This window comes from Pongo abelii, chromosome 17, assembly GCF_028885655.2.
Source record: "Pongo abelii isolate AG06213 chromosome 17, NHGRI_mPonAbe1-v2.0_pri, whole genome shotgun sequence".
Taxonomy (NCBI): domain Eukaryota; kingdom Metazoa; phylum Chordata; class Mammalia; order Primates; family Hominidae; genus Pongo; species Pongo abelii.
This window is the reverse complement of record NC_072002.2, coordinates 93,446,799-93,460,762: the sequence shown is the minus strand read 5'-3', so window position 1 is coordinate 93,460,762 and position 13,964 is coordinate 93,446,799. Positions and strand designations below refer to the sequence as shown.

The 13,964-nt window shown below is 35.9% G+C and overlaps 1 long non-coding RNA gene across 1 annotated transcript; it reads right to left on the bottom strand.

Annotated features, from left to right (window-relative positions):
* Nucleotides 1–246: 246 nt before the first annotated feature.
* Nucleotides 247–1,837, bottom strand: LOC129051696 (uncharacterized). The gene is made up of 3 exons (XR_008516126.2): nucleotides 1,733–1,837; nucleotides 1,438–1,625; nucleotides 247–871 (listed from the first exon to the last, which is right to left on the bottom strand). It is a non-coding gene; the product is annotated as an uncharacterized LOC129051696 (long non-coding RNA).
* Between the last annotated feature and the right edge of the window lie 12,127 nt (nucleotides 1,838–13,964).

The window sequence follows — 13,964 nt, the reverse complement described above, 5'->3', positions numbered from 1 at the left end:
GGATGGGCTGTAATGGGGAGCCGGGGCCAGTAATGGGGAGTCAGGGCCCCTGTTGTGCACTCAGGGTAGAGTCATGCTAAGGAGGCTGGAGTCACCCACCAGTGTTTCAGAGGAGGCAGGAGTGGAACCAAAGTTTACCCATTGTTCTGATCTGTGGAGTTGTCAATGAGAGAACCATATGTTTAATCTGAGAACTTTTCCAAATTCATTTTTAGAGAAGGTGAAATATTCAACACAAGCAACCATACCACAAGTAACATTTTTTATTTCTGAAACAAGAACTGTCCATGGTCCAATAGCAAGCGAGAGGAAGCGTGTTCATCTCTCGCTGAACGAAAAGCCTTGTGTCATCGAGCCGTCTGAACGGTGAGTTGTCGGGAGTCAGTGTTTACTCCACTTGCACCAAGTGTCTTGTGAATATTGGACCCTGGGCTTCACTCTGGACTTGCAGTCTCCATACCCTCTCCATGGAGAGGCGATTGGTCTCTCTGAGTCTTGCTTCTTTTTCTCTTACTGACATCGTTTCATTTTCTCAGGTGCGCCCCACACTGTCCTGGCACCACTCACCTTGCCTGCTATTGTAGATTGGGTCGTGTCCCCCACAATTCATATGTGGAAGCTCTGACTTCTAATGTCACTGTATTTAGAAGGGTCTTTCAAGAGGTGAAGGTAAATTGAGGTCATTATGGTGGACCCTGATCCAATGTGGCATGTGTCCCATAAGAAGAGGAGACTAGGATGCAGACACACACAAAGGGGAGGCACCCATTCACTTTCTTCCCTCCAAATCCCAATGTGGGAAAGTCAGGAGATGAGATCACTGAAAGTCAGTGTGAAAACACATCCCCTAACATCGGGTGGCCTCTCCCTGCTTATTCAGAAAAAATAGATTAGCATTTTAATTCATTCTTTGTTATATTCCTCTATTAAGAATAATTTCTACTTTGCTCCAGTTACTAAATCTGCTTTAATCCAAACTACTTGATTTCTACCTTATTGAAAAAATCAAATCTATTCCAACTGAGATATCTCAAATCTTGTCATTATATTTATCTTTCTTTGTTATTCTTTCTTGATGAAGAAACCTTTCTCCTGTTTTACAAAATTAATCCCTCAACCCATTGCCTAGATTTCATCTTCCTGGTCATTTCTAAGACCTTAATTCACTACATTTTACATATCCCCTCTGTAGGGTTTTCAGATTTCCTCATGATTACTTACTCCTTTTATTCTTTATCTAAGAAGATATGGAACTTCCAGTTTCAGCTCTAATATTTAAAATCAGAGAAGTCTTTACTGCTCTTCCGTAACAAGAAAAAATCAAACAGAAAATCAACAACTTTTATAAACATATTGAAGAACTGAGGATAGAGGGAAAACTGCCACCCTGAAGTGCGGAGGGGCCAATCCACAGAGTCACAGCTGAGACCTGCTTACCTGGAGCAGAAACAGCTGCTGCCACAAACTGATGGGAGATTTAAATGGAAATTTTGTTGTGTTGCTGGAGCTGGTTATGAACTAGCATCAGAGTAAGAGATTCTGAGGGGCCACAGTCTTCAGGGGGGCCCACAATTTTGTGGGTTTTACCTCCAGGAACTCCAACTGCAGAAGATGCTCTAGTGTCTCTGGCAAGAGAAGGAGGAGAGCAATCCTTGTGGAATGTACCCAGAGATGTGAACCACCTGGAGGAAGGAAAAGTCCATCTCAGCCCCCTCTTTCCTTTCTGTCTCACCTCAGTGGGTGTGAGTGAGATGGAGCGAGGAGCTTGTGAAGATCATGAAGCTGTGGAATCTTCCTTCGCACCTTGCCCGCACACCACAGGGCTCCAGTATGGTAGCCATGGATTCCCTCCAGAAGGTTCCGCAGCGAGATGCGGAATTTCTCTAAGTAGGAGTTTTTAGGGAAGTCCACAGTCAAGATCTAAGAAGGTAATAAATGAAGGTACAACAAAACGTTTATTGTTTTTACTGTTAACTGTTCTAAAATATGACTGTTAAAGTAATAATATTAGCCATGTTTAAGTAACTATAACAAATAAATAAGTAAAATAAATGACTGAAGAATCATAGGGGATGGAAGAGAGGCCTTGAGAATACTCTTGTAAGGTACGTACACTGCATAGGAGGTGGCATCGTGTTAGTGGAGGGTAGGCTTACATTGGTTTAAAAATGTATATTGGAAACTCTAGGTTAAGTACTTTGTAAATAAATAAATGTAATTGATATGCTAAGAGAGAAAATTTAAAAAATATATAAAATGCTCAGTTAGCAGAGAAAGCAGAAAATGAGGGGAAAAAGAACGAACTAATGATACAAATAGAAAAAGTTACAGATATGGTAGATATTAATCCAATTATATTTAATATCAGTAATGGGCTTTAATGTGAATGGACTAAATACACCAATCAAAAGACACACAATATTGATGAAGAACACAGTTGGAGAACTGCCCAATTATAGTAAGGACTTAGTATAAAGCTACAGTAATAAAAACAGCATAGTGTTTTTAAAAGAATAGACAAATATATCAATGGAATAGAATTTAAAACTCAGAAACAGAGCCACATAACTAAAACAATTGATCTTTGACCAAGAAACAGGCAGATCAATGGAGTTAGGATAGTGTTTTCAACAAATTGTGCTGGGAAATTGGACATCTACACCATCAGGATCATCATCTATTAAAAAATTACACTTTTCACATGAATTAACTCTACAGATATGTTGGAATTTTTTAAAATCAAAACTTCTTCTTAAGCAAATACATTTATTTATTTATTGTTTTGAGACAGAGTCTCGCTATGTCACCCAGGCTGGAGTGCAGTGGTGCAATCTTGGGTCACTGCAACCTCCACCTCCCAGGTTCAAGTGATTTTCCTGCCTCAGCCTCCCAAGTAGCTGGGATTACAGGCGCACGTCACCACACCCAGCTAATTTTCATATTTTTAGAAGACATGGGGTTTCGCCATGTTGACAAGGCTGGTCTCAAACTCCTGACCTCAAGTGATCTGCCCACCTTGGCCTCCCAAAGTGCTGGGATTACAGGCATGAGCCACCACATCCGGCCATTGCTTAAGTAAATACATTTTTAAGAGAATCAAAATAGACACCGCAGATAGGGAGAAAATTTTTCAGAATACACATCTGATAAAGAACTCGCATATATGACAACCTTAAAACTTGGGAATAAGAATACAAATACAATTTAAAAATTGGCAAAAGATTGGAATAGACATCTCTAAAAGAAGATATACATATGGCAAATAAGCACATGAAAAGATGGTCATTTGACATTAGGAAATTGCAAATTAAAATAACAATCATGTGCCACTATACATATATAAACAGCTAAACTAAAAAACAAACCTATCGATAGCAAGTGTTGGTGAAGATGCAGAGCAACAAGAGCTTTCATTCATTGCTGGTGGGAAGACAAAACGGCCCAACCACTTTGAAAAACAGGCTGACAGGTTTTACAAAGCAACCTGTCATCTTCCACATGACCCAACATCGTGCTCATTGATATTTACTCAACTATTTTGAAGTTTTATCCAGAAATAAAATCCTGCATGCAAATGGTTACAGCAGCATCATTTATAATTGTAAAAATATGGGATCAAACAAGATGTCCTTTGATAGGTGAATGGATAAAAAAGTGACAAATTCATACAATGGAAAAGCATTCCGCAATAAAGAAAAATGAGCTCTTAAGCCACAAAAAGACAGACATGTATCACAAATTCATATTGTGCATACTGGTAAGCAAAGGAAGCCAATCTGAAAACATGAAAATATACTGTATGATTCCAATGATATGACATTCTGGAATAGGTACAAGTATAGAGATGATAAAAAGATTGGTGGTTGCTGGGAAGAAAAGGTAGTGTGGGAGGCTTAACTAGGTGAAGCCCTGGGCATAGTTTAGGGCAATGAAACTATTCCCTAAGATACTGTAATGGGGAATGACACTGATTTGTAGAACCTATGATGACTTTACAACACAAGCGGTGAACACTAAGGTATGCAAATAAATTCAAATTGTTTAGGATCCCACGATAGAATTAAGAATATGACAAAAATAATTTAACTGCATTACAGAGAGAGGAAACCACCTAACTGAAAGAGATAGGAGAAGAATGTGCTGATGTAAGTAACTGTGGACGTGAGTGGAATCTGTGGAACCCAGGGCAGGAACACGTGCACATAAGCTGTGCTCTAGTTGATAATGCTGCTTCCTATGGAACTGTGGGTTGACACTTCTGGTACCGCTATGGATGTATACTGGGATTGCTGGAATTGATCAGTGCAGTAACAGATGGGGAACAGCAAAGCAAGGTTTCTTAGTGTTGAAGGAGGAGGTTATAGACAAGCAGAGTCTAGAATGTTCCATATGGTATGAATTGGAGATGGACACATCAGCATGAATTCTGATTCGGGTGAGTATCGATATGGACAGGTACATCCAGAAACATTTGTGGGTATGTGAATGTACACAGGTTAGTATACACACAGGTATTTCCTCCCTGTGTCTGCTGAGAGGGCCAGAAGCAATAAGAATGCAGTAGCAAGGAGCCCCTAAGCAATCTGGAGCCTGATTTCAGTTTCTCATACCATTCTCACATAAAAGGAACTGGACCTCTGTGGGTAAACGGTGAGTTGTGGGGCAGGAAATATACAAGTTAGCCTGGAGCATCTTGTAGAGCTAGAAAAAAAAAAGGCTGCAAAGATAATGATTGAGACACAAGAGGCAACTGAAAATGCCCCTAATGTCCAAAACTGGGATAATATGAGCAACAATAAATAAAGTTATATTAGATTATAATCAAGAGTGCAAATTAATATCCATGAGTCCATACTGATCTAAATAAATGATTAAATAAATAAGCCTACAAATGGAGATGAGAGATCACTTTGCCATGCAGAAGAATTCTTAAGTAGCTACTTCTTCCTCAAGGAGCTGGAGCCTAACTCTTCCCTTGTTCCGTGTTAACCGTGTGGTGACTCTGCCATAAGAGCACAGTATGGAAAGGGGAGAATAAGAGTAACTCTTAGTGGAGAAGACAGACAGACACAGCCTCAGCCAGATGGTCAAGGTCAAGGTCAAGGTCAACAGTAATAAGCCATGTTGACTGTGTACCTGGACATGGTATGGCATGAATGGTGTTTTACCTCCGTGGTCCTCCCCAAACCCATAACCCCAACCTCCTCATGAGAAAAAAATCAGAGAAATCACTATCAAGGCTTATCCTACGAAAGACCTGCTCTGTAATCCACACACATAAAAGAGATATGTCTGAAAAGCTGCCACATTCGAGACAAGCCTAAGGAGACATGACAGCAAAGAGTAACGGGATCCTAGGGCAGAAAGAACAGCAGGTACTGAACAGTGTGGGGCTTAGTTAATAACAACGCATTGGATTCCTTAATTAACTACAACAGATTTACCATACTAAGATAAGGTGTTAATCAAAGAGGAAGCTGGATGTGGGTTATGTGGCAAATCTCTGTACTATCTTCACAATTTTTCTGTAAGTCTAAAACTACCATAGAGTAAGAGTGTTTTTTAAAATATATCTGTTGTAATAGATTACAACAATTTCAGAACTGTGTAAGGAAAAAGTAAAAACCATCTGAATTCCCATCCTTGTTATCATTATCAGGTTATTGAACAGATTTTCGTCTACCTTTTCTTGACACACACCCACACACCTTGTACAGACATGATGATAGCTTTGGCGGTCTTGGTTTTGATTCTATAAAGTACCCCCACCACTGTGTTCCCCAGTCAAGCCCTTTCACTTCTGGACTTAAACTGTGGTGCATGCTTAGTAACTTGCTTTTGTATATATTTACATCAGAATGTACACACACAAACAAAAACTATTGTCACTGATTCTTTTGTAAAAAATTAGATCCATATTATACACGTGTTTGCATATTTATTTTTTTAACCTATCCATATCTTCCCAAAGCAACTAGTAGACTGCTGCATTATTTCTTTTAGTGTCTGCATGAAATTCCAAAGGATGGCTGTACTAAATTTATTTTTTTCTCCAAGGAAAAGTATTCACTTTGTTTCCAGCTTTTTGTTTCACTGTTTATTATTTTTTCATTTGTTTTTGACATATCAAGTACAGGAATATTGCAGTAAATACTTAGATTTATAAATTATCAGCATTTTACAAATATATGGCATGATGGAAATGTTCAAATTATTTTTTTCCTTATCCATACTCACTTTTGCTAATTTTTAAATAGACTACTTTTCCTTCTGACTTCAAGTAATATCTCCCTTGTCACATATTTAATTTCTATTAATATTAGCTTTAACTTCTTACCCATCTTCTTACATCGACCTGTGTGTCTGGTTCAACTCTTCATTAATGTGGCTTTATGATAGTTTAACATCACATCAGATAGGTTATTTCTGCTATTTCTTTATCTTTTTCTTTCTTTATTTATTTTTTGAGACAGAGTCTTGCTCTGTCACCCAGACTGTAGTGCAATTGCACAATCTCAGCTCAGTGCAAACTCTGCCTGTCAAGTTCAAGGGATTCTCCTGCCTCAGCCTCCTGAGTAGCTGGGAATACAGGTGTGCACCACCACGCCGGGCTAATTTTTTTTGTATTTTTAGTAGAGACGGGGTTTTGCTGTGCTGATCAAGCTGGTCTTGAACTCCTGACCTCGTGATCCACCTGCTTCGGCCTCCCAAAGTGCTGGAATTACAGGGGTGAGCCACTGCGCCTGGCCTGTTGTTTCTTTTTCATAAGTACACTTGATAGCCTAAGACATATATATTCCTCTGTGTGAAGGCTAAGATAATTTTTTCCAGCTAAATTAAAACTTGAGAATCTAGCTAAAATTGCTTTAACTTTACTAATTTTTGCACTTTAACAAGTCAGAAAGTGACATTTAAAAAAATTAAATCCATGCAATTCAATGTATTTATTTTATTTTTTACATATAATGTGTGTCTTTCAGGTTCTTCACTGAGGCTTAAATTTATACACATTTGATAATGTTATCATTACATTTATTTCTAAACTTTTTTGTTTTTTATGTTAATTATCAATGTTTTTTAATAATATGTACATATTTTCAGTGTTTGTTTCTATATCAACTTCTGTATATAATCATAAATGATTTAACAAATATTTTTGGTCACTTTAAAAATATTAGATTATCTTGGATTTTCTGTAGATATGATTATAGTTTTAGGTAATTATTTTTTATTTTTATTATATTGAAGTAACTGGAACCTCCAAATGGGAGGTATCCCTCTTCTGCTGTTAATTTTAATGTAAATGACTTCGGCAAATCAACATTTAGAACAGTTTCTTTATTCGATTGGCTCTTGTTAAACATACTTTATATATTTAAATAGTTTCTTCTTACTTCTATTTTTCCCAAAGTTTTTACTCCCCATAGTCAGCACTGATTTTTAATTTTATCAAATGTTTGCATCATTTTTGAAAATTCATATGAAGGTTTTAATCTTTTATTTATTGAGCTAATGAGTTATTTTCTTATATTTCATAATTTTTAACCATTTCTACATATCTGGAATAAATCTAACTTGGTTGTAATGAATTATTCTTTAGTTAAATTTCTAGATTTTATTTAATAATATTTTGTTTTCATTTTTGGAACTATATTAATATTTGAGAATTTTCTGTAATTTTCATTGTCCAGATTAATCACGTTTTGGTAATAATTCGTTCTGGCTTCATAAAATGATCTGGGAAACATTTCATTTATTTGGGTTTCCTTGAATAATTTACATAACATTCAATTTATCTGTTATTTGGTAGAAATGTGAAACAATCTGACACGTTTACCTTTTTAAAAGGCCAATCTGTAAACACTTTTTCAATCTATTTTTGTAATTGGTCTATTGAAATTTTCTAGTTCGTTTTGAATCATGTTTATAATGTGCAGTTTGCCAGGTTATTATGTACTTTTCTGTGTGTGTGTTTTTTTGTTTTTTGTTTTTTGGGTTTTTTTTGGTTATTTTCGTAGAGTTACACCTAACAGTTGCTTCTAATTATTTTAACACATTTGTATATTTAATCTTGTCTCTGTGCTTTTAAGGGTGCCAATTTGCTTTTTTTTTTTTTTTTTGAGACGGAGTCTCGGTCTGTCGCCCAGGCTGGAGTGCAGTGGCACGATCTCGGCTCACTGTAATCTCCGCCTCCCGGGCTCACGCCATTCTCCTGCCTCAGCCTCCGGAGTAGCTGGGACTACAGGCACCCTTCACCGCGCCCGCCACCACGCCCGGCTAATTTTTTGGATTTTTAATAGAGACGGGGTTTCACCGTGTTCGCCAGGATGGTCTCGATCTCCTAACCTCGTGATCCGCCCGCCTTGGCCACCCAAAGTGCTGGGATTACAGGCGTGAACCACCGCGCCCGGCCCAATTTGCTTTTTAATTGCATTGATGTACATTTTAATTATGTCAATGGCCTTATCAAAGGAACACCTTTTATAAAATGTTTCTTTTATCTATTTTACTTTCCTGTATATTTTACTAATTTTATCTTTAATTTTTATTGATTTCAGTTTTTAAAATTTTTATTTATATCACCTCCTAGCTTATTTCCATGAGGAATAAACAGACTATTCAGTTTTGCTTCTTTGTAATCAATAGCAAAGCTCTGCAGGTTTTATGATGCTCTCCTGTTTTGGTATTAAATGTCCTTCTATTTATTGCTTCAAAGATAGTTTGTAATCTTGGTTTTAAAACACTTTATTATTCAAATACTAGGGCAAAATTTCTTTATATCCATTTTTAAAAATATTTCTTTATATCAATTTAAAAATCTTAATTATTATTAATTCACATGGACTATAAATCCTCCAACATTAAAAAATGCTATGGTTTGTAGTAAAATCATCTATTTGCAGACAATATGATATCTTGTGTGGAAAACCCTCAAGATTCTACACACCAGAAATTTGCTAGAACTAATGGACAAAATTAGCAAAGTTATACAATAAAATCAACACAAAAAATTTTGTTGCATTTCTATATGCTAACAATGTATGATACAAAAAGGAAAGTAAGACAAAAATTCTTTTATAATAGCATCCAAAATAAAAAAATAGGAATAAACTCAACCAAGGAGGTAAAAGACTTGTATGCTAAAAACTAAGAAGTGTTGCTGAAATAAATAATATATAAATAAATGGCAAGATTTACTGTGTTCGTGGATTGAGAGATTTGATATTGCTGTCAGTACTACCCAAAGCAGTCTGCAGATTTAAAAATATATATATAAAAATAAATGGCAAGATTTACTGTGTTCATGGATTGAGAGATTTGATATTTCTGTCAGTACTACCCAAAGCAATCTGCAGATTTAATGCAATCCCAAAGTCCCAGTAGCAATTTTGTAAGAAACAGAAAAATCCATCCAAAACTTCATATGGAATCTTAAACTCAAGACTTGAACAAATGGACCTAATTGAGATCTATAGAGTACTCCACTCACCAACCACAAATTTTACATTCTTCTTATCTGCACACAGAACATATTCTAAGGTCAACCACATGCTCAGCCATAAAGCAAGTCTCAATACATTAAAAAAAATTTAAATCGTACCAACCACACTCTTGGAACACAGTGCAATATAAATAGATATCAATATCAAGAAGATCTCTCAAAACCACACAAAAATATGAAAATTGAACAACTTGCTTCTGAATAACTCTTGAGCAAACAACAAAATTAAGAAATAAAATAAATCCTTAAAATTAAGGAAAACAGAGACATAACTTACCTTTGCTTTTGGGATGTAGCTAAAGCAGTGTTAAGAGGAAAACTTGTAGCTCTAAATGTCTTCTTCAAGAACGTAGAAAGATCTCAAATTAACAATCTAACATGATGACTAGATAAACTAAGAAAAAAAGGACAATCCAACACCAAAGCTAGTAGAGGAAAGGAAATAATTAAAATCAGAGAAGAACTGAAAGACATTGAGAACCAAAAGTCCATACAAAAGATCAATGAACCTAATAATTTATTATTTGAAAGAATAAATAAGACTGTTAGACCATTAGGTAGATTAACAAAGAAAAAAAGAAGATAGAAAGAAGCACAATCAGAAATGATAAAGATGACATTATAACCTATCCCAAAGAAATATAAAAGATTATCAGACTATTAAAAACACCTCTATGCACACAAACTAGAAAATCTAGAGGAAATGGATAAATTTCCAGAAACACACAAACTCCCAAGATTGAATCCTTGAAGAAAATGAAAGCCTGAAGAAAATACCAGCAAATTAGGAAATTGAATCAGTACTAAAAAGCCTACCAACCAAAAAGAGCCCTGAGCCAGATGGATTCACAGCCGAATTGTATCAGACACACAAAGAAGAACTGATACCAATCCTACTGAAACATTTCCCCAAAATTTAAGAGGATAAATTTCTCCTTCATTCTATGAAGCCAGCATCATCCTAATACCAAAATCTGGCAGAAATACAATGAAAAAAGAAAACTTGGGACCAATAACTATGATGAAAATGGCCACAAAAATCCTCAATAAAATCCTAGCAAACCTATCGAGTAGCACATCAAAAACTTAATTCACCACGATCAATTAGGCTTTATTTCTAGGATGAAAGACTGCACATCCATGAATGTGATTCATGACATAAACAGAATCAAAAACAAAAATCACGTGATCATCTCAATAGACACAGAAAAAGCTTTTGATAACATCCAACATCCCTTAATGATAAAAACCATGAAAGTATTAGGCATTGAAGGTGTGAGGGTTTAGTTTGAAGCTGGGCAATGTGATTTGTCTGACTTTGTTCTTTTTGCTGTCAGGAAGAAAATGAAAACCTGAGCAAAATACCATCAAGTTAGGAAATTGAATAGAGCCATCAAACTAAATAGAGCCATTGATGACATGCCCATACCCAATATCATACTGAAGGGGCAAAAGCTGGAAGCAGTCCCCTTGAGAACTGGAACAAGACAAGAATGCCGACTCTAACAACTACTATTCAACATAGTACTGGAAGTCCTAGCCAGAACAATTAGGCAAGAGAAAGAAATAAAAGTCATCCCAATAGGAAAAGAAGTCAAACTGTCTTTGCCAATGATATGATTCTACACACAGAAAACCCTAAAGATTCTGCCAAAAGGCTCCTGAAACTAATACATAAACTCAGTAAATTTTTAAGATATGAAATCAACTTACTATTTAATTTTAATACTATTTTCATATGTTAATTTAATACTATTTTATATATTAATTTAATACTATTTTATATATTAATAATTTTGTAGTTGATAACCAAATCAAGAACACAATCCAATTTTCAATAGCCACAAAGAAAATGAAATACTTAGGAATTCGTCTAACCAAGGAAGTGAAAGACCTCTAGAAGGAGAACTGCAATATGCTGATGAAAGAAATCAGAGACAACACAAATAAATAGAAAAATATTTTATGCTCATGGATTAGAATAATCAGTATAGTTAAAATGGTCATGCTTCCCAAAGCAATTTATAGACTCAACACTATTTCTATCAGAACATCAACACCATTTTTCACAGAATTATAAAAATCTATTCCAAAGTTCATTAGGAAACACAAAAGAGCCCAAATAGACAAAGTAACCCAAAGCAAAAAGAACAAAGCCGGAGCCATCACATCGTCTAACTTCAAATTATACTGTAAGGCTACAGTAAGCAAAACATAATGGTACGGAGACAAAAACAGACCTATAGACCAGTGGAATGGAATAGGGAATGCAGAAATAAACGTGCACACCTACAACCATCTGATCTTTGACAAAATTAACAAAAAAAAGCATTGTTCACAATAGCAAAGACTTGGAACCAACCCAAATGTCCAACAATGATAGACTGGATTAAGAAAATGTGGCACATATACACCATGGAATACTAGGCAGCCATAAAAAATGATGAGTTCATGTCCTTTGTAGGGACATGGATGAAATTGGAAATCATCATTCTCAGTAAACTATCACGAGGACGAAAAACCAAACACTGCATTTTCTCACTCATAGGTGGGAATTGAACAATGAGAACACATGGACACAGGAAAGGGAACATCACACTCTGGGGACTGTTGTGGGTGGCACATGTATGCATATGTAACTAACCTGCACATTGTGCACATGTACCCTAAAACTTAAAGTATAATAATAATAAAACAAAATTAAAATTAAAAAAGGTATTATTTGCAGCTAAAAAAAAAAAAAAAAAAAGAAGCAATGGGGAAATGACTCCCTATTCAATTAATGGTGCTGGGATAGCTGGCTAGCCACATGCAGAGGAATGAAACTGTCTCTCACCATATACAAAAATTAACTCAAGACAGATTAAGGACTCAAATGTAATACCTCAAACTATAAAAATTCTAGAAGATAATCTACGAAATTTCCTTCTCAACATAGGCTTTGGCAAATAATTTTTGTCTAAGTCCTCAAAAACAGTTACAACAAAAACAAAACTTGACAAGTGAGATCTAATTAAACTAAAGAGTTTCTGCACAGCAAAATAAACTATCAACAGAATAAACAAAAAATCTGCAGAATAGGAGAAATTTTTGCAAAGTACGCATCTGACAAAGGTTCAATATCCAGCATCTATAAGGGACTTAAACAAATAAACAATAAAAAATACCCTATTAAAAAGTGGGTAAAGGACATGAACAGTTTTCAAAAGAAAACATACATGAGGCCAAAAAACATGAAAAAATGCTCAACATCACTGACCATCAGAGAAATGCAAATCAAAACCACAATGAGATACCATTTCTTACCAGTCAGAGTGGTGATTATTAAAAAGTCAAAAAAAAATGTTGGCAAGGCTGCAGAAAAAAATGGAGCAGAATGCTTATATACTGTTATTGGGAATGCAACCTAGTACAGCCATTGTGGAAAGCAGTTTGGAGATTTTTCAAATAATTTACAATAGAACTACCATTTGACCCAGATATCCCATACAGGGTATATACCCAGAGGAAAATAAATCATTCTAGCAATAAGACACATGCACTCATATGTTCATTGCAGTGCTATTTACAATAGTAAGGACATAGAATCAATCTAAGTGCCCATCACCTGTGGATTGGGTAAAGAAATGTTGGTAACTATAAACCATGGAATACTATGCAGCCATAAAAATGAACAAAATTGTGTCCTTTGCAATAACATGGGTAGAGCTGGAGGCCATTATCCTAAATGACCTAACACAAAACCAGGAAACCAAATGCCACATGTTTTCATTTATAAATGGGATCTAAATACTGGATGCACATGAAGGTAAAGGTGGGTACAATAGACACTGGGGACCATTAGATGGGGGAGGGAGGGTGGGAGGTATGGCCTGAAGAACCACCTGTTGAGAACTATGTTTGCTGCCTGAGTAATGAGATCACTGGAGCCCCAAGCCTCAGCATCACACAGTTTACCCATATAACAAACCTACATGCGTACTTTTTAATCTGTAATAAAAGTTGACTTTTTTTTTTTAAGTCAAGGAATAACAGATGCTGGTGAGGCTGCAGAGAAAAGGGAATGCTTATGTGCTGTTTGTGGGAATGTAAATAATTTACATTCAGCCACTGTGGAAAACAGTTTGGAGATTTCTCAAAGAACTTAGAACAGAGCTACCATTTGACCCCACAATCCCATTACTGGGTATGTACCTAATGGAAAAGAAATCATTCTACCAAAAAGACACACACACGTAAGCTCATTGCATTGCTATTCACAATAGCAGAGACACAGAATCAACCTAGGTGTTCATCAAGAGAGGACTGGATAAAGAAAGTGTGGTACATATGCCTCATGGAATACTATACTATACAGCCATAATCTAGAACAAAATCACCTCCATAGCAGCAACATGGAGGCAACTGCAGGACATTCTCCTAAAGGAGTTAAGACAGGAATCAAAGACCAAATGCTGCTTGT